Source organism: Papaver somniferum, chromosome 2 (assembly GCF_003573695.1).
Source record: "Papaver somniferum cultivar HN1 chromosome 2, ASM357369v1, whole genome shotgun sequence".
NCBI lineage: Eukaryota > Viridiplantae > Streptophyta > Magnoliopsida > Ranunculales > Papaveraceae > Papaver > Papaver somniferum.
In genome coordinates this window covers 130,106,580-130,126,092 of record NC_039359.1, presented here as the reverse complement: position 1 = coordinate 130,126,092, position 19,513 = coordinate 130,106,580, and the positions used below count along the sequence as shown (strand labels likewise).

The 19,513-nt window shown below is 38.0% G+C and overlaps 2 pseudogenes; both read left to right on the top strand.

Moving 5' to 3' along the window:
* The first annotated feature begins 297 nt into the window (after positions 1-297).
* LOC113351952 lies at positions 298-5,510 on the top strand (annotated as a pseudogene).
* Positions 5,511-15,522: 10,012 nt separating this feature from the next.
* Positions 15,523-19,230, top strand: LOC113351951 (annotated as a pseudogene).
* The last annotated feature ends 283 nt before the right edge of the window (positions 19,231-19,513 follow it).

Here is a 19,513-nt window from a genome sequence, read left to right as displayed (position 1 = left end):
AAAAGACTACATTGATAATAATTCGGTGTATCTCAACTTTCATGGCTCAACAGCCTATTTATATTGTTCACAAACTTGACGACCACTCAAGGTACTTTCCTAACTAAGATCAAACTCTAAACATAGACACTTTCCTAATATAATTCTTCACAACTTAATGTGCATATCTCCTAAATATAGACTCTCATATATTATTTCCTAATATCCATAGATATCAAAACAGACACTGAATTCCCAGCTGTTCGGCGGTCAGTTTCGCAAGAAAACTTTCATGTACTCGTCAATCTCAAATCTAATATGACTGATGAGATAGATCAAGTTAATGATGATGTAACTTGTCGTGCTCCAATTGACCTCGTCACGGTTCTTGATACAAGTGGTAGCATGACTGGTACAAAAATTCAGTTGTTAAAACGAGCCATGAGGTTTGTGATCGACAACCTTGGCCCTTCTGACAGATTAACTGTTATTAGCTTCTCACATGAATCCCGCCGCCTCTCCCGCCTTCTCCTCATGACTGATTCTGGTAAACAACGTGCACTACATGCTGTGAATTCTTTGTTTGCTGGTTTTGGGACAAACATCGTAGAAGGACTCAAGAAGGGCACAAAGGTTATTGAAGATCGAAGACACAAAAATCCTGTTTGTAGTATCATGCTGCTATCTGACGGGCAGGACAATTACACAAAGACAATCAACCTTGAAGAAACTTCAAGGTTGCAAATTCCAGTTCTTACATTTGGATTTGGTGAAGATCATGATTCCACCATGTTGCATTCAATTGCAGAGAGTTCAAAGGGAACTTTTTCTTTTATCGAAGCCGAGGGAATAATACAAGATGCATTTGCTCAACGTATTGGTGGTCTCCTTAGCGTAGCTGTGCAAGACTTGCAAGTACACATCCAATCGCTTGACCCTCATCTTTGTATTAGACAACTAAAAGCAGGGAGTTATTCCACTCATTTGAAAGGTGATAACCGAACAGGATCTGTCGACATTGAGGATTTGTATGCAGATGAAGAGAGGGATATTCAACGATCAGATGAAGTTGGTTAAAGTGTGGTGTGATTACAAAAACCCTTTTACTAAAGAATCTGTCACTACTGAACCTATACAAGTGAAACTTCAAAGACCCGAAATCGTTAATGAAGATATGGTTGTTTCTATAGATGTTGATAGGCAGAAGATCAGGTTGCAGGTCGCTGAGGCATTGAAAAAATCGCGTGCTGCTGCTGAGAGAGGTGATCTGCGTAATGGCAACTGCAAGATGAAACTTAGATTATATAAAGACAACTCTCTTTATTGATGTTTAGAAAATCTCTCAAAGCTAAACACAAGCTCTAATCTTGCTCATATGATCAACCACAACTTTGGTGATCATATATATATAGAACTATGAATTCCTTTTCCTAGTCCTATTACCTTATTACATGTCTTTCCTTTTCTTAGAACTTAGCTAGCTCCTAATTCTTAGAACTTCATGTATTTTCTATTCTTATCCTAACCAACTTGTTAGTAATTTCTATATTGAAGATTAACCAACATTCTCTCCGTTAAGCTTCAACCTTACCTGTGAGTCTGTGACATATCTTGTACTCCAATAAGTTGTCTCATTTCTTCAAACTTGATCCGAGCTAATTCCTTTGTCAATATATCTGCTTTCTGCTCAGTTTCTGGTATGTGTTCAACGTTAATGACCTCCTTCTCGATGCATTCTCGTATGAAATGATACCTTTTGTGAATGTGTTTCGTCTTCCCATGAAACACTGGATTTTTAGTGAGTGCAATTGCAGACTTATTATCAATCTTGATGAGAACTTTTTCAGGTTCTCTTCCTTTGATTTCTCCTAACAGTTCTTGAAGCCATATTGATTGTTTAGCTGCTTCTGTTGCGGCCATAAACTCAGCTTCACAGGATGAGAGGGCTACAATGTCTTGCTTCTGTGAACACCATGTAATAGGTGCTTCTCCTAGATAAAATATATGACCAGTTGTACCTTTTCCATCATCTTGGTCAATATTATGAATGTTGTCACTATACCCAACAATTCCTTTTGATCCTCCTCAACCATACTTCAATCCATAGCTGATTGTTCCTCTTAGATATCTCAATATCTGCTTTATTACATCACCATGAGACTTGCGTGGACTCTGCATATAACAGCTTGCTACTCCCACAGAGAAAGCCAAGTCTGGTCTTGTGTGTAACAAGTATCTAAGGCATCCAACATTTCTTCTATAACTCGTTGGATCAATCTCAGCTTCTTCTTGTGCTTTTGAAACTTTAAGTCCAAACTCCATTAGTGTCTTAGTTGTATTACAAGTTTCAAGTCCTGCTTCTTTCAGAATTCTCCTTGCATAAGCTTCTTGTTTAATCTGAATCCCATCTACTCCTTGATGGACTTCTATGCCAAGGTAATAAGTGAGTTTTCCGAGGTCTGGCATCTCAAACTTTGATGACATTTCTCTCTTGAACTCATTGGTCACCTTAAGGGAGTTTCCAGTCAAAAATAGATCATCTACATAGACTGCAATCACAAGAAGCGTTCCCTTTTCTTCTCTTATGTATACTTGATTAACATCATTGTTTCCATTGGTATTGATGATTATGGGTCCTTCGCCTTCATCAATTACTTGACCCCATCTCATGTGAAACATTCCTGGATCCCTACTTGGTCCATCATTAGTTTCTTTCCAGTTCCAGTTTTCTTTTTCATCGAATACCACATCTCGACTCACTATCACTCTTTTCGTTGTTGGATTGAATAATATGTAAGCTTTGGATCCAGGCTCAATTCCTAGATTCACAAGAGTCTGAGATCGATCATCCAGTTTCTTAAGAGTTGCAGAATCAACTTTTGTGTATGCTTTGCAGCCAAACACTCTTAAATGATCTATGTTTGGTTTTCTCTTTCGCAAACTTTCATATGGAGTCATGTCTTTCAGAGCTTTCGTAGGTATCCTGTTTATTAGGTATGTGGAGTGTCGTACAGCTTCTCCCCATAGATAATTAGGTACCTGCATAGCCTTTAAAGAACTTCTTGTCATCTCCATTAGAGTCCTGTTTCTCCTCTCCACCACCCCGTTTTATTGTGGTGTATATGGTGCTGTGAGTTTCATTTTGATTCCATTTGACTTACAGAACTTGTTGAACTCTAAGGAAGTGAACTCTCCTCCTCTATCAGTTCTAAGCATTTTGACCTCCTCTTTTAACTCTTTTTCTATCAGATTTCTGAAAGCTTTGAATCTGTCAAATGCTTCACTCTTTTCTCTCATAAGAATAGACCACATATATCTTGAGAAGTCATCTATAATAACAAATATGTATTTGTTATTTGTAAGGGTTTGTGGTGTAATAGGACCACATAAATCAGCATGAAGAAGCTCTAATGGATTTGAGGCTCTGAATGTTGTTGCTTTTGGGAAACCTTGACGAGTTTGTTTCCCAACTAAACATGATTCACAGATTTTTGCTTCATCATTTATCTGTGGTAGTCCTCGAACCATCTTGTTCTGAGACATTGCCTTTAAGGTTCTGAAACTTATATGTCCTAACCTTGCGTGCCACTTCCATGTCTGATCTTCCAGTCTCATATTCAGACATAATGGCCTTCCAATCATGAGACTTATCTTGTAGAGTCTATTCTGTTAGCGTGAGACTCTAACTAAAAGTCTTCCACTTGGGTCATGAACTGTTAGATAATCTTGTCGCATTCTAACATCACATCCAACTTCTGTAGCTTGTCCTAAACTTAAAATGTTTCTTTGTAAGTTTGGGATGAAGTAGATGTTTGTGACAAGCTTCTGTTCTCCGGTCTTGCTCTGAAATAGAATTGATCCTTTCCCTTCAATTTCTACAGAAAAGTAGTGTCTCTTACCAGTCATGTGATTGCTGGCTCCATTATCTAAGTACCAGATTCCTTCTTCTCCATCCTTTGATTCGTAGTTCTTTGGTATTAGTTTCCCTTCGTTTAAGAAAACAACTTCTTGCATGAAAAGAGTTGTATCTGCTTCCCTTGTTTCATTCTTGTTTGTTTCTTCCATCTTTTGTATTCTTTCAGGGCATACAGATGAGAAGTGTCATGGTTTATCACATCTGTAACAAATAATGTTTGATCTATCCTTCTTTTCTTTCCCTTGGTTTTGATCATTCTGAATTGTTGTTCTATCTTGTGAGTTAAACCTTCCTCCCCTTCCTCGGCCTCTGTTTCCTCTACCATCTCTTCCACGACCTCTTCCTCTTGTCGCAGAGTTTTGTTGGTAAGAGTTTGTGTACAAGAGTTTTCCTTGAGTTTCTCCATTGTTTTCTTCATCAAGGATTCTTTCTTCATATGCTTTCAATCCAATTATATCTTCATAGCTAGTCTTCTTTAAATCTAAGACTTGTTCCAGAGAAGCTATGATATGAATATACTTGGATCTTGGTAGACTGTTGAGAAACTTCTTGACAAGCTTGTTCTCTTCAATAGTTTGTCCAAGTGATGCATCTTTTGAGGCTATACCTGATAGCTTTCCTGCAAAGCTATCAATAGTATCAGTGTCTTTCATCTTCACTCTTTCAAATTCAGACATTAAGGTTTGCAGACGGGCTTCTTTAACTCGATCATCTCCGAGATTACGTGCCTTTATTGCATCCAAAATTTTCTTTGAAGTTTACTGTTCACCAACTTGTAGAACAAGACATTCTGGTATTGCTTGAAAGAGTAATCCAATGGCAACATTGTTTTTGTCTGGGTCCAATGTACCAGGATCAATTGTTTCCCAAACTTTGTAGATTTTCATCAGTACCTTCATTCTCATGGCCCATACTGTGTAGTTTGTTGCGTTAAGGATTGGAACTTGTATTGATGGTGGCGTGAACTATTTTGCACCCACAATGGTGGTTTCGTTTTCCATGGATGAGAAACAAGCTCTGATACCAATTAATGGCAACTGCAAGATGAAACTTAGCTTATATAAAGACAACTTTCTTTATTGATGTTTAGAAAATCTCTCAAAACTAAACACAAGCTCTAATCTTGCTCATATGATCAACCACAACTTTGGTGATCATATATATATAGAACTATGAATTCCTTTTCCTACTCCTATTACCTTATTACATGTCTTTCCTTTTCTTAAAACTTAGCTAGCTCCTAATTCTTATAACTTCATGTATTTCCTATTCTTATCCTAACCAACTTGTTAGTGATTTCTATATTGAAGATTAACCAACACTGCGCTCCTTGTCTATAATTGAAAATTGTAGGATGCAAATTTCACAAACTGCCTCCGCGCACGCTGGTGACAAATTTTCTGCTGATTTAGATTTAGAGCTTCAAGAGGTTGAATCGAGGATGGAAAGCCAGGAAATATATGATTCAGCAGGCAGGGGATATCTACTTTCAGGAATGAGCGCTCATTCGGGACAAATAGCTGCAACTCGAGGAGGTTATACTGGCAATATGTATCAGACAGATCGTATGCGTAGAATGGTTGAGAGATCGCGTGCTATGACACGCAAAAGATAGTTGAACAAAAATTAGCTTTACATAGCGATTTCTTTGGTTTTAATTCTCTGGATACATTAGTGTGGTATTTTTTATTCTTTTTCTTCTTGTCCATGATGACTATTATATTAAGTAATAAAATTTGTTAAATTTGATTTGTATGCAAGGATTGAAGTGTTCTATTGTAAAGAGTTTACCAGTGTCTAGCATGTTCGCACAAGTCCATCCTTTAAACTGGCACGGATAACTTATGCAAGCAAAACTTGGGTCTCCCCGCAAACTGAATAAGCCATTGTATGTTAGAGGCATATAGCTAGGTGAGCTGCTTTGCCCAATCTGAATAAGAAAATGGTCACATCTCATATCCTCAAACTATTTAAAATAGTTGTTCAAGTGGTGATCCACCACAATTTCTGTATGACCGACTATTTTCTTCTCTTTATCCCATCCGTTGCTCAGCCGTTGGCCTTAGGTACCTTTTTAACCCTACAAATTCAATATATTAATGATTAATCCGTGTGGAAAGTAAACTTTCTTTTTGGCCGGCTCGCAAAATAACTAGTCTTGTTTATTTACGTATTTCAAAGTAAGAAGAATCTTTAATTTTTAATGGAAAAAGAAGACAAGTCAAGAAGTTATCTCAAGACTTTAAGTTTACAAAACTAAGACCAATTCATTGCACTCTTCAAAACTCAGAAGCCTTAGAGCAACTGCAGTGGTGCGAGTATAACCAAAGATCAAAGACCAAAAAAAACGATTAAATTTGAGTTTAGTCTGGTGTGTGACGCTACGGGTGGAAGACTAAATTTGATCGCGCGTAAAACAGTTTTACGCATGAAGACGGGCGGAAGTATTAGTTACGTTTCATTTCTGGGCGGAATTATAAATTACGTTTCAAACGGGCGTAAATATAAATCACGTTTGTTATCAAGCGTAAATAAAAATTACGTTTGGTAAGGGGCGGAATCTTAAATTCCGCCCGTTGATCAGACGGATTCCAAATGACCGCTCGAAGAAACGTAAATCTAAATTCCGTCCGAGTTAAACACGGTCACACAGCACGTGTGAGATCAGACTGGCGGAATTTTGGTGTCCGCGTGATGAGTTTTACGGACGGACATGTTCTGTCCGCGTGATGAATTTGTCAGGCGTAAAAAATTATTACGCCTGAGACGGGCGTAACCAAAATTTCCGTTTCATTAGGGTTTAGGGTTATGGCGAGGTTTCCTGTCCGTCCGATCAAATCGGGCGTAATCTTAATGAACCGCACCTTCCACCAATACCGCCTCTCCTTCCCAACCACAACCCATCTCTTCTACACGAGGCTTCTTTTTCTCAGTTCATTTTCTTTCTTCCACAGTTCATACACAGTTCATATTCTTGTTTGCTTCACGGCTCCTCTTCAGTTCATATTCTTCTTCTCCATTCCCATCTACCAACCGTACAGATACCCTAAAAACTCCACAAAAACCCTAAAAACTCCATTATAAGGTATGTATTTTCTACTTTCTTTATTCAATTTGTGTAATAATAATATCATGTATTGTATTTTTTGTTCGAATTTATTTCAATTTGTGTAATAATATGCGCAGGTAATGTATTTTTTGTTCGAATTTTTTTAGGGTTTTTACGTTGAAAATTGAATCAGACTTTATATCATATTGGGTTAATCAAATCTTATTAAAATTGGGTTAATCGTAATTTAATTTAATTTTTTGTTTTATTTAATAGTTATAAATATTAATAATTGGATAATTATTTTTTGTTAATTTAGTTACGTGATTTAATTTAATATATTTTTTTGTTAATTTAATTTCGTAATTTAATTTATTTTTTTGTTAATTATAAATAGTTATAAATATAGTTAATTGGATAATTATTTTTTGTTAATTTAGTTACGTGATTTAATATAATTTATCTTTTTGTTAGTTTAGTTTCGTATTTTAATTGAATTTTACCATAATTATAAATAGTTATAAATATAGTTAATTGGATAATTATTTTTTTGGTTAAATTTATGTTTATGGAATTTTATGATGTTGAAATTTTGTTCGGTTAAATTTATGTCTATTATGGTTCGTGGATTGGTCTTTTAATTATGAAATTGTATTTAACATGTTTGTGCGTAGAATGAACAAGTTTATATCGAGGTTTAGTGGTCGCCAAAAGACCAACAAGAGACAAAAATCTACCGAAGCTGATTACAACTTAATCTCTACCGGTCAAATTGAGGAGGTCGACGTCCCCGGGTTAGGGAGGTTTCCTATAGTGGAAGATGATAAGCCGCACGCTACTGAAGACATTACATTTTCAGACGCACCAACATTTAAGTTTAAACATCGTGGATGTCTGGCATCGGTAATTCATTATTATAAATTTATTTCAATACATTGTCCTAGAGTTAAATATTTGATTGAAAAAGCGGGGTGGGAAAAATTGTTGAACATAGAGTGTAACGTTACCCAACATGCCGTTGTTGATTATATTGTTGAGAGGTTTTGGGATACAACCAACACGTTCCATTTTCCATTTGGTGAGATGGGGTTCACGCCATTAGATTGGGTCATGTTAACTGGACTGAGTATCGGTGATGGTTATGTAGTTCCGTATGATTCGAGCCTATACCAATTTGACTATGTCCGTGAGAAGATTTTTCCGGATATCACACAGGGAACAAGAGGCGCGTCGTGGATATCAAACTCAATTACAATTACATATTTAAGCTCATACTTCAAAGAAGATAAGTTGGTGGCGGCTAATGAAGATTCTCTCCTCGCCCATAGAATAGCAATTGCCTTTTTATTATGTTTTGGGTCAATTTTTCTTTCCTAATGCAAAGAACTATATTGATGCTGGATGGTTAGCTGCTTTCGAAGAAATTGATAAAATACAAGACCTTGACTGGGGCGGTAGTGCCTTTTCGAGATTGTATGCAGGTCTCCGACAAGCTTGTAGGAAACAACAGAAGGCACTAAGCGGGCCCTTCCAAATATTAGAGGTATTTTGGTAATCGATTTTATTTTAATTTTCAACGTAAAGTATATTTTCATTTAAGTTTATTTCCTTGGATATATTAATTTGATTCATTAATTTTATGGACTAGTTTTGGGGGTATGAATACCTAGGCATATGTCGACCAGACATCTCAATGAACGGTAATGAACAGAAATGGCCTGTAATTTCCAGATGGAATGGAAGGAGGTGTCAGAATGATATTATTCGTTGTAGGATTTTACTGAATCAGCTGACGATTGACCAAGTGACATGGCACCCATGGGAATCATACACCGACGTCCTCAGTTCTGAGATGGAAAAGTCTGCTAGGAGGCTGTCGGACTCGAGATGGATATTTTCTTGGAATGGCGTTGTGAGTTAGACATGATTTTTTATATTTGCGTGAACCTAGGCGAAACCACGGTGTTGGAAGCAACTCGGAGGTTCTGCAAGTCGATTGTCAATGTGTATGGGAAAGAATATTTGCGTGAACCTACGGCTGGTGATGTTGAGTTGTTGCTCAACCAAAACAAAGATAGAGGATTTCCAGGGATGATAGGTAGCCTAGATTGCATGCATTGGAAATGGGATAAATGTCCGTCTGCCGAATCAGGGGCTTACACCGCGTATAAAGGGAGCGAAAGTATCGTGTTGGAGGCGGTGGTGTCGTATGATCTATGGTTTTGGCACGCATTTTTTGGTATGCCAGGCTCTAACAACGATATTAATGTGATGAACCGTTCATATGTTTTTCGAAGTCTGGTCACTGGAAAAGCACCACCGGTGAACTATGTGGTAAACGGTCATTCTTATGACATGCCGTATTATCTAGGTGATGGAATATATCCAGAAATTGCTACTATTATTATGGCGTTTAAACATCCGCTTGGTAGGAAAAAAGAGATATTTTCAGCGATGCAAGAGGGTGCAAGAAAAGACGTAGAGCGGGGATTTGGTGTACTTCAACAACAGTTTGGAATCATCAAACAACCTGCTAGAATGTGGAATCCAGATGTGCTTGCCTATATCATGAAAACGTGTATTATCTTACATAATATGATAGTCGAGGATGAGCGTCTACCCGGTGAATGGCCACATGTTTATGATCATCGTAGCAACCCGACACCGGTTAATATATTAAGAGGCAACAGTGAGGAGTTTTCCCAAATTAGAGCTGAGCAACGCCGACGTCATATGCGCAGCAAAGATAGGCATATTCGCTTGCGCGATGACTTAATCGAACATATATGGGCAGAATATGGGAATTAAAAGGTTGGAGACGAGGAAAAAATTTGAAATTAAATGTTGTTTCCCATATGAAAAAATTATGTGATTTTATTTTAACGAATAATTTCGAAGAAATGTATTAACTCTATTTCATATACTCATCACTTGGTAAATTAAAGTAAGATGTTACAAAATAAGTTAAAGTTGATTAAATTAAATGAAGATAAAATTAAATCCCAAATATTACATAATAATACGACTAATGACAAAATTAATACATATTAAAACGTAAATAACTACTAAAACTATTATCACTTATTATTAGACTTAATACTTAAGGTTTGAACTATCCCGTTTTGACGATTATAATTGGCTCCTTTTGTCCCGTACTATTAAAGCCTTTCGAAGTTCGAAGTACTCCTTTTGTACATGATCCAATTTGGAAAGATCCATCATCATGATGCGAAATTCATCGTCTGCGACCTCCTTGGCTATTTTAGCCGCATGCTCAGCTTGTTTTTGTGCAAACTCGGCCTTTTTTTGTTCCATCTTGAATCTTGATTGTTCCCGGTAATGAGAATTGAAATTTTCTTGCTGTGTAATAATTATTCCCATCAATTCCTCTTGGCTGTTGGATTTCTCTCGCCCGGTTTTCTTCAATCGTTTAGCTGCTTTTTTTCCCATCTGACGAAGGTATGTATTCTCTATGTCTCCTTTATCTGTGTCGTTACCGGACTCGACTTGAGTGCCATCTTCCTCGGTATTCACGCTACTATCCAAATCGTGCGTCGTATCAAAAACAAAAGTCGATCGACGATTATATTTTATATTTTCTATGACAATTGGGTAGCACTCTTCGTGCCTAAATTTTCTTCCATGATTGCATTCCTTAAACCGTTTGTTTACTTCTTCGAGCTGTTAATGTTTTTAAAAACAATTAGGTTCATGGGCATCTCAATATTAGAAAATAATTGTTTCAAAACAGAGAGAATACTCACGGTCATTTCCGGACCCCATCCCGTATGATATTCACCTTCCACTTCCGCCTGTTTTGCCGAAAACAACGCCACTTCTTTACTTATTCCCTGAAATCGTTTTTGCCAGGAACTCCAAGACCGCTCTGGTTTATCCGGTAAATGAGCTTCAATATCATCCTTGATACGAGTCCACAACGCAATCTCTGATTGATCGGCTCCAACGCCGGGATCTTGAGATATTGATAAATGAATTTTACACATCGTGACATCTTCGATTGTCGTAAAATTTGGACCTCTTGCTATTCGTGGTGTTGACATTAAAAACGATTCGATGAAAATTTTCAAAATGATTTGAAATATGGAAAACTATTTTTTCTTCCTGATACTATTTTTTTCTTGCCGAATACAAATGAATGATATGAAAATGTGAAAGGAATTCATGTGGTATATATAGGTATAAATAAAACCCGTTATTAACATTCAATTTCAAACGTTCGAAAGATATAAATATCTTACCAACGGTCAAAAATCTGCTACGCAATCCAACGCCAACGTTCGAAAAATTTATCATTCTAACGTTCGAAAATTTCATTTCATGTTTCATAATTTTTCTCAGGCGTAAAAAAAAAGTCCGTTTGGGAGGGGCGGAATTTTGGTGTCCGCCCCAGACAGGCGGAAATTTAGTGTCCGCCCCGGACAGGCGGAAATCTGGTGTCCGCCCCAGACAGGCGGAAATTTGGTGTCCGCCTGGCAACGTGCGGAATTCTCCTGTCCGTCTCATCAGGCGTAAATTTATGTTACGCCCGCAACAAACGTAAATTTAAATTCCGCCCCACCAACATACGTAAATTTGGTTTACGCCCGTTAACAAGCGTAAATTTATGTTACGCCCAGCATCAAACGTAATTTAAGTTTACGCCCGACTATATCAGAATTTGGGATTTGGTCGCGACCATATTTGGTCTGGAATTTGGTCTTTGGTCCAAATTTGATCTTTACTCCGTCCCACTGTGTTAGGATCTCATCCCATAAATTTGATTATACTCGCCCACTGTGGATGCTCTTAGAAGACTTAAGAAAGACTTGCTAGTATCTTTCATTCCACAAAACTTTGTTTGTACAAGTGCTAATTGATGTGTTGGTGGTGATTTCGTTGATCATTCTCGGTTTGGGTTGTTTCAGACTACTTAATTATTCATGGTGGTGAGTATATATCTCTTTTAGTTTCAACTGTTATCAATTTGTCTTTTTCATTCAATTTTCTTGCATTTATGCTTACAATTGGAATCAATATATCATTATATGACTTTGCTAGATGATCAGTTTTTAGTTCTACGGCATATAATTTTTCCACTGATGTAAAATCTCTGTGTAAGAGCCTTGTTGATTCTTCATTTTTTCTTTTCTCAAAATTCGTTGACTATCGATAGATTGCAAAGATTTACTAATTGTGTTGCTTAGTTATTTATTCTTCATCTAATGGTCAACTTGAAAATGATTATGAGTTTTCTATGATTTTATTTGACAGAGGGTTTGTACTTTATGTAATGGTGCCTTGATATTTGGAGATGGAAATGCCATATTCTCTGCAGAGTGCTCACATGCCTTTCATTTCAATTGCATCACTTCATATGTTAAGCTTGGAAACCGGATTTGCCCAACTTGTGATGCTCAATGGAAGGATATTCCTTGCACTGGTCCTGCTTCAAATCCAACTGGTGGACTGACACCAGCCATATTACGGCCACGTATTCCTTTCCAAACGATTTACAATCGGGTTGTTGGATAAACTTTAACATTAATCCTAAGATAATCTCTAACAAGTTGGTTAGGATAAGAAAAGGCAATTGATGTAATCCTAAGAGAATTAGAAATCATCTAGTTCTAAGAAAAGGAAAGACATGTAATAAGGTAATAGGATTAGGAAAAGGAATTCATAGTTCTATATATATATGATCACCAAAGTTGTGGTTGATCATATGAGCAAGATTAGAGCTTGTGTTTAGTTTTGAGAGATTTTCTAAACACCAATAAAGAGAGTTGTCTTTATATAAGCTAAGTTTCATCTTGCAGTTGCTATTAATTGGTATCAGAGCTTGTTTCTGAGCCATGGAAAACGAAACCACCATTGTGGGTGCAAAACAGTTCACGCCACCATCAATACAAGTTCCAATCCTCAACGCCACAAACTACACAGTATGGGCCATGAGAATGAAGGTACTGATGAAAATCTACAAAGTTTGGGAAACAATTGATCCTGGTACATTGGACCCAGACAAAAACAATGTTGCCATTGGATTACTCTTTCAAGCAATACCAGAATGTCTTGTTCTACAAGTTGGTGAACAGGAAACTTCAAAGAAAATTTGGGATGCAATAAAGGCACGTAATCTCGGAGCTGATCGAGTTAAAGAAGCCCGTCTGCAAACCTTAATGTCTTAATTTGAAAGAGTGAAGATGAAAGACACTGATACTATTGATAGCTTTGCAGGAAAGCTATCAGAGATAGCCTCAAAAGCTGCGTCACTTGGACAATCCATTGATGAAGATAAACTGGTAAAGAAGTTTCTCAATAGTTTACCAAGATCCAAGTATATTCATATCATAGCTTCTCTCGAACAAGCCTTAGATTTAAAGAAGACTAGCTATGAAGATATAATTGGAAGATTGAAAGCATATGAAGAAAGAATCCTTGATGAAGAAAACAATGGAGAAACTCAAGGAAAACTCTTGTACACAAACTCTTACCAACAAAACTCTGCGACAAGAGGAAGAGGTCGTGGAAGAGGTGGTAGAGGAAACAGAGGCCGAGGAAGGAGAGGAAGGTTTAACTCACAAGATAGAACAACAAGTCAGAATGATCAAAACCAAGGGAAAGAAAAGAAGAATAGATCAAACATTATTTGTTACAGATGTGATAAACCAGGACACTTCTCCTCTGTATGCCCTGAAAGAATACAAAAGATGGAAGAAACAAACAAGAATGAAACAAGGGAAGCAGATACTGCTCTTTTCATGCACGAAGTTGTATTCTTAAACGAAGGGAACCTAATACCAAAGAACTACGAATCAAAGGATTGAGAAGAAGGAATCTGGTATTTAGATAATGGAGCCAGCAATCACATGAATGGTAAGAGACACTACTTTTCTGAACTCAATGAGAAAATCAAAGGACAAGTGAAGTTTGGGGATGTATCTTCTGTAGAAATTGAAGGGAAAGGATCAATTCTATTTCAGAGAAAGACCGGAGAACAGAAGCTTGTCACAAACATCTACTTCATCCCAAACTTACAAAGCAACATTCTAAGTTTAGGACAAGCTACAGAAGTTGGATGTGATATTAGAATGCGACAAGATTATCTAACAGTTCATGACCCAAGTGGAAGACTTTTAGTTAGAGTCTCACGCTCACAGAATAGACTCTACAAGATAAGTCTCATGATTGGAAGGCCATTGTGTCTGAATATGAGACTGGAAGATCAGACATGGAAGTGGCATGCAAGATTAATACACATAAGTTTCAGAACCTTAAAAACTATGTCTCAGAACAAGATGGTTCGAGGGCTACCACAATAAAACGGAGTGGTGGAGAGGATAAACAAGAATCTAATGGAGATGACAAGAAGTTCTTTAAAGGCTATGCAGGTACCTAATTATCTATGAGGAGAAGCTGTACGACACTCCACATACCTAATAAACAGGATACCTACGAAAGCTCTGAAAGACATGACTCCATATGAAAGCTTGCAAAAGAGAAAACCAAACATAGATCATTTAAGAGTGTTTGGTTGCAAAGCATACGCAAAAGTTGATTCTGCAACTCTTAAGAAACTGGATGATCGATCTCAGACTCTTGTGCATCTAGGAATTGAGCCTGGATCCAAAGCTTACAGATTATTCAATCCAACATCGAAAAGAGTAATAGTGAGTCGAGATGTGGTATTCGATGAAAAAGCAAACTGGAACTGGAAAGAAACTAATGATGGACCAAGTAGGGATCCAGGAATGTTTCACATGAGATGGGGTCAAGTAATTGATGAAGGCGAAGGACCCATAATCATCAATACCAATGGAAATAATGATGTTAATCAAGTATACATAAGAGAATAATGAAAACACTGAGAACAACGAAGAAGTAGAAGAAGAAGAAGAAGAAGAAGAAGAAGAAGAAGAAGAAGAAGAAGAAGAAGAAGAAGAAGAAGAAGAAGAGGATATCGATGAAATAACTCAACCCATTCCACTGCGAAAATCAACAAGACAGATACAAAATCCACAGTATCTGGAGGATTATGTTCTTCAAGCTGCAGAAGAATGTGAGATTATGCTACTTTCTGTTAATGATGAACCAAGGAATTTTCAGGAAGCAAAGGTCTCGACTAAATGGACACAAGCATGTAGAGAAGAAATTATTTCAATCAACAGAAACAAGACTTGGTTTCTAGCTGATAAGCCAGATGGGATTCAGATTAAACAAGAAGCTTATGCAAGGAGAATTCTGAAAGAAGCAGGACTTGAAACTTGTAATCCAACTAAGATACCAATGGAGTTTGTACTTAAAGTTTCAAAGGCACAAGAAGAAGCTGAGATTGATCCAACGAGTTATAGAAGAAATGTTGGATGCCTTAGATACTTGTTACACACAAGACCAGACTTGGCTTTCTCTGTGGGAGTAGCAAGCCGTTATATGCAGAGTCCACGCAAGTCTCATGGTGATGTAATAAAGCAGATATTGAGATATCTAAGAGGAACAATCAGCTATGGATTGAAGTATGGTCGAGGAGGATCAAAAGGAATTGTTGGGTATAGTGACAGCAGTCCTAATATTGACCAATATGATGGAAAAGGTACAACTGGTCATATATTTTATCTAGGAGAAGCACCTATTACATGGTGTTCACAGAAGCAAGACACTGTTGCCCTCTCATCCTGTGAAGCTGAGTTTATGGCTGCAACAGAAGCAGCTAAACAATCAATATGGCTTCAAGAATTATTGGGTGAAATCAAAGGAAGAGAACCTGAAAAAGTTCTCATCAAGATTGATAATAAGTCTGCAATTGCACTCACTAAAAATCCAGTGTTTCATGGGAAGACGAAACATGTTCACAAAAGGTATCATTTCATACGAGAATCCATCGAGAAGGAGGTCATTAACGTAGAACACATACCTGGAACTGAGCAGAAGGCAGATATATTAAAAAAGGCATTGGCTCGGACCAAGTTTGAAGAGATGAGGAAATTAATAGGAGTACAAGATTTTTCTCAAGCACAGTTGAAGCTTAAGGGGGAGAATGTTGGATAAACTTCAACATTAAGCCTAAGATAATCTCTAACAAGTTGGTTAGGATAAGAAAAGGCAATTGATGTAATCCTAAGAGAATTAGAAGTCATCTAGTTCTAAGAAAAGGAAAGACATGTAATAAGGTAATAGGACTAGGAAAAGGAATTCATAGTTCTATATATATATGATCACCAAAGTTGTGGTTGATCATATGAGCAAGATTAGAGCTTGTGTTTAGTTTTGAGAGATTTTCTAAACATCAATAAAGAGAGTTGTCTTTATATAAGCTAAGTTTCATCTTGCAGTTGCTATTACGGGTTTCATCACTAATCCCATCTTCTGAGCCACTTGTCTTGAATGACGATGATCCTTTAGATTTCCCAAGCTTTTCCTCTAATAATAATTCTATTATCAGGTCCATAGATATCAAAACACACACTGAATTACCAGCAGTCCCGCTGTCAGTTTCGCAAGAAAACTTCCATATACTCGTCAATCTCAAATCTAATGTCACTGACATTGATCAAGTTGGTAGTGATATAACTTGTCGTGCACCAATTGACCTTGTCACGGTTCTTGATATAAGTGGCAGCATGACAGGTACAAAAATTCAGTTGCTAAAGCGAGCCATGGGTTTGTGATAGACAACCTTGGCCTTTCTGACAGATTATCTGTTATTAGCTTCTCATATGATGCCTGTCGCCTCTTCCCTCTTCTACTCATGAATGAATCGGGAAAACAACATGCACTGCAAGCTGTGAATTCTTTGGTTGCAAGTGGTGGGACAAACATCGCAGAAGGACTCAAGAAGGGCACCAAGGTTATTGAAGACCGAGGATACGAAAATCCTGTTTATAGTATCATGCTATTATCTGATGGGCAGGACTCATACACGAAGACGATCAACCTTAGAGAAATTTCAAGGTTGCAAATTCCAGTTCATACATTTGGATTTGGTGCAGACCATGACCCCATCATGTTGCACTCGATTGCAGAGGATTCAAAGGGAACTTTTTCTTTTATTGAAGCTGAGGGATTAATACAAGATGCATTTGCTCAACGTATAGGTGGTCTCCTTAGCGTAGCTGTGCAAGACTTGCAAGTACACATCCAATCGCTTGACCCTTATCTTTGTATTAGTCAACTAAAAGCAGGGAGTTATTCCACTTATTTGACAGGTGATAACCAAACAGGATCCATCGACATTGGGGATTTGTATGCAGATGAAGAGAGGGATTTTCTTGTGCTGGTTAACATTCCAGTTGTAACTGAAGCGAATTTCAACAATTAGATGTGTGGGCACACGAACTACGCGGGATCCGAATGCCCGCAATCAATTGTTAAAGTCTAAAGAGATTACGATGATGATACCCTGATGTGGGTTCATTGGCTCAAAACCCGCGGGTTTATCATGGCCTCCTCTATCTTCCCCATGCGTAGCGATTATGCATGGGGTACAAATATAAAAGGAAAACAACATATATAAGTAAATGCATGCGGAACTAAATGAATGTAAAGTGCTGAAATGTAAATAAGACCAAGGTTTACGTGGTTCAGCACTAAGGCCTACATCCACGGGGTTTGTTGTTCTGCTATATTATTCACGGTTACACGAATAGTTGAATGACTTGGGGTTTACATATTTCTCTCCACTATGGGATTCCTTACCTTTGCTACTCTCTCTCTCTCTATCTCTTTCCTGATGTTTTTTCGATCCCCTTTTCCCCCTTCGTGGAGATTGGGTATTTATAAGGTAGGAATGTGGGACCCATCTCTGAAGACCGTTGGAACCTTATCTTCTAGTGTCTTGTGTCCATCACGCAGAGGTCTGCGTTTCCCCCTCGATCCCGCGGAGGCATCTTCGCTCGTTCCATAGGTCGGTCGACACGTGCACTGCTCAGAGTGTTTAATGCGGGTGGTTGAGGGGTCTGCTCGTGTCAGACAAGTGTCTTCTGCCCCTGTCAGTACGTGTCATCTGACTTTCTCCCCACCGTTGATCTTAGCTCCTCTTCTGGGGATGAGATAAAGCAACTCCTAGGGGTTTATTTGGTGCTTCGCGACGCATCGTGTTTTGATGTCTTGGCTTGCATGCTTTCCACGTACCTTTCTGTATACACGTGTCCGATGGTGAGATATATGTGTACACAAGATGAAGTTGGTTAGTGTGTGTTGTGGTTACAAATATCCTTGTACTAAAGAATATATTACTACTGAAGTAGTAGAAGTGAAACTTCAGAGACCCGAAATGGTTAATCATGATATGGTTGTTTCTATAGAGGTTGACAGACAGAAGAATCGGTTGCAGGCTGCTGAGGCAATGAGCAATTCGCGTGCTGCTGCTGAGAAAGGTGATCTCCCCACCGCATGGTCTATAATTGATGGTTGTAGGATGCAGATATCAGACACTGCATCTGCACATGCTGGTGACAAATTTTCCGTTGATTTAGATTTAGAGCTTCAAGAGGTAAGATCGAGGATGAAAAGCAAGAAAATATATGAATCAACAGGAAGGGGATATCTACTTTCAGGAATGAGTTCACATTCGAGGCAAATGGCTACAACTCGAGATTCCACTGAAAGTATTTACCAGACAGCTTCAATGAGTAAAATGGTTCACCGATCTCGTGCATCTCTTCCAAAATTACTTGCACATAACTCACCTATAATGGCATCTTACACTGGCGGAGGTGGGGGCGCTGCTGGTGATGGTTCTAAGGCTTTCAAAATTTCTTCATCAAGTAGTCTCAAAATTCAAAGAGGCGATATCACAAAGTGGTCTATCAACGGTACTTCTGATGCCATTGTAAATGCAGCTAATGAACGGATGCTTGGAGGTGGGGGAGTTGATGGAGCTATACATAGAGCTGCAGGACCGGAACTACGTGCATCCTGTTATACCTTTGCAGAGGTTTGTCCTGAAATTCGCTGCCCAAAAGGAGAGGCAAGAATTACTCCGGCATTTAAGCTGCCTGTTTCGCATGTTATTCACACTGTTGGTCCTATTTACAATGTTGACAATCACCCGGAAGTTACTTTAAGAAATGCATACAGAAACTGCTTAAAGCTCGCAAAAGAGAACGGGATAGAGTACATCGCTTTTCCTGCCATATCTTGTGGTCTTCATGGTTATCCCTGTGACGAAGCTGCTGCAACTGCAATATCTACTATAATGGAATCAGAGGGTGACTTCAAAGAGGTGCATTTTGTTCTATTCGAGGATGATGTTTTTGATGCTTGGCTGGAGAATGCGAAAGGATTGCTTTAGTCGCGCTGTTCACACCAAACAGTTTTTTTTGATGCAAACAAACAACTTTATTAATACATAGATAACTTCTACATTAACTTCTTTTCATTTCTTACAAGTCTTTCGAAATTAGTTGGGATGGTTTCACCAAAATCAAAAGAAGTTTTTTTAGCTCTTGCTTCGTTAGCTATAACATGAGCCACGTTGTTTGCCGACCTATTTACATAAACCACTCCAAAAGATAAAACAGAACATACCAGATGTCTTATTTCTTCTACATAGTTCCTATTCAACCACTGGACAA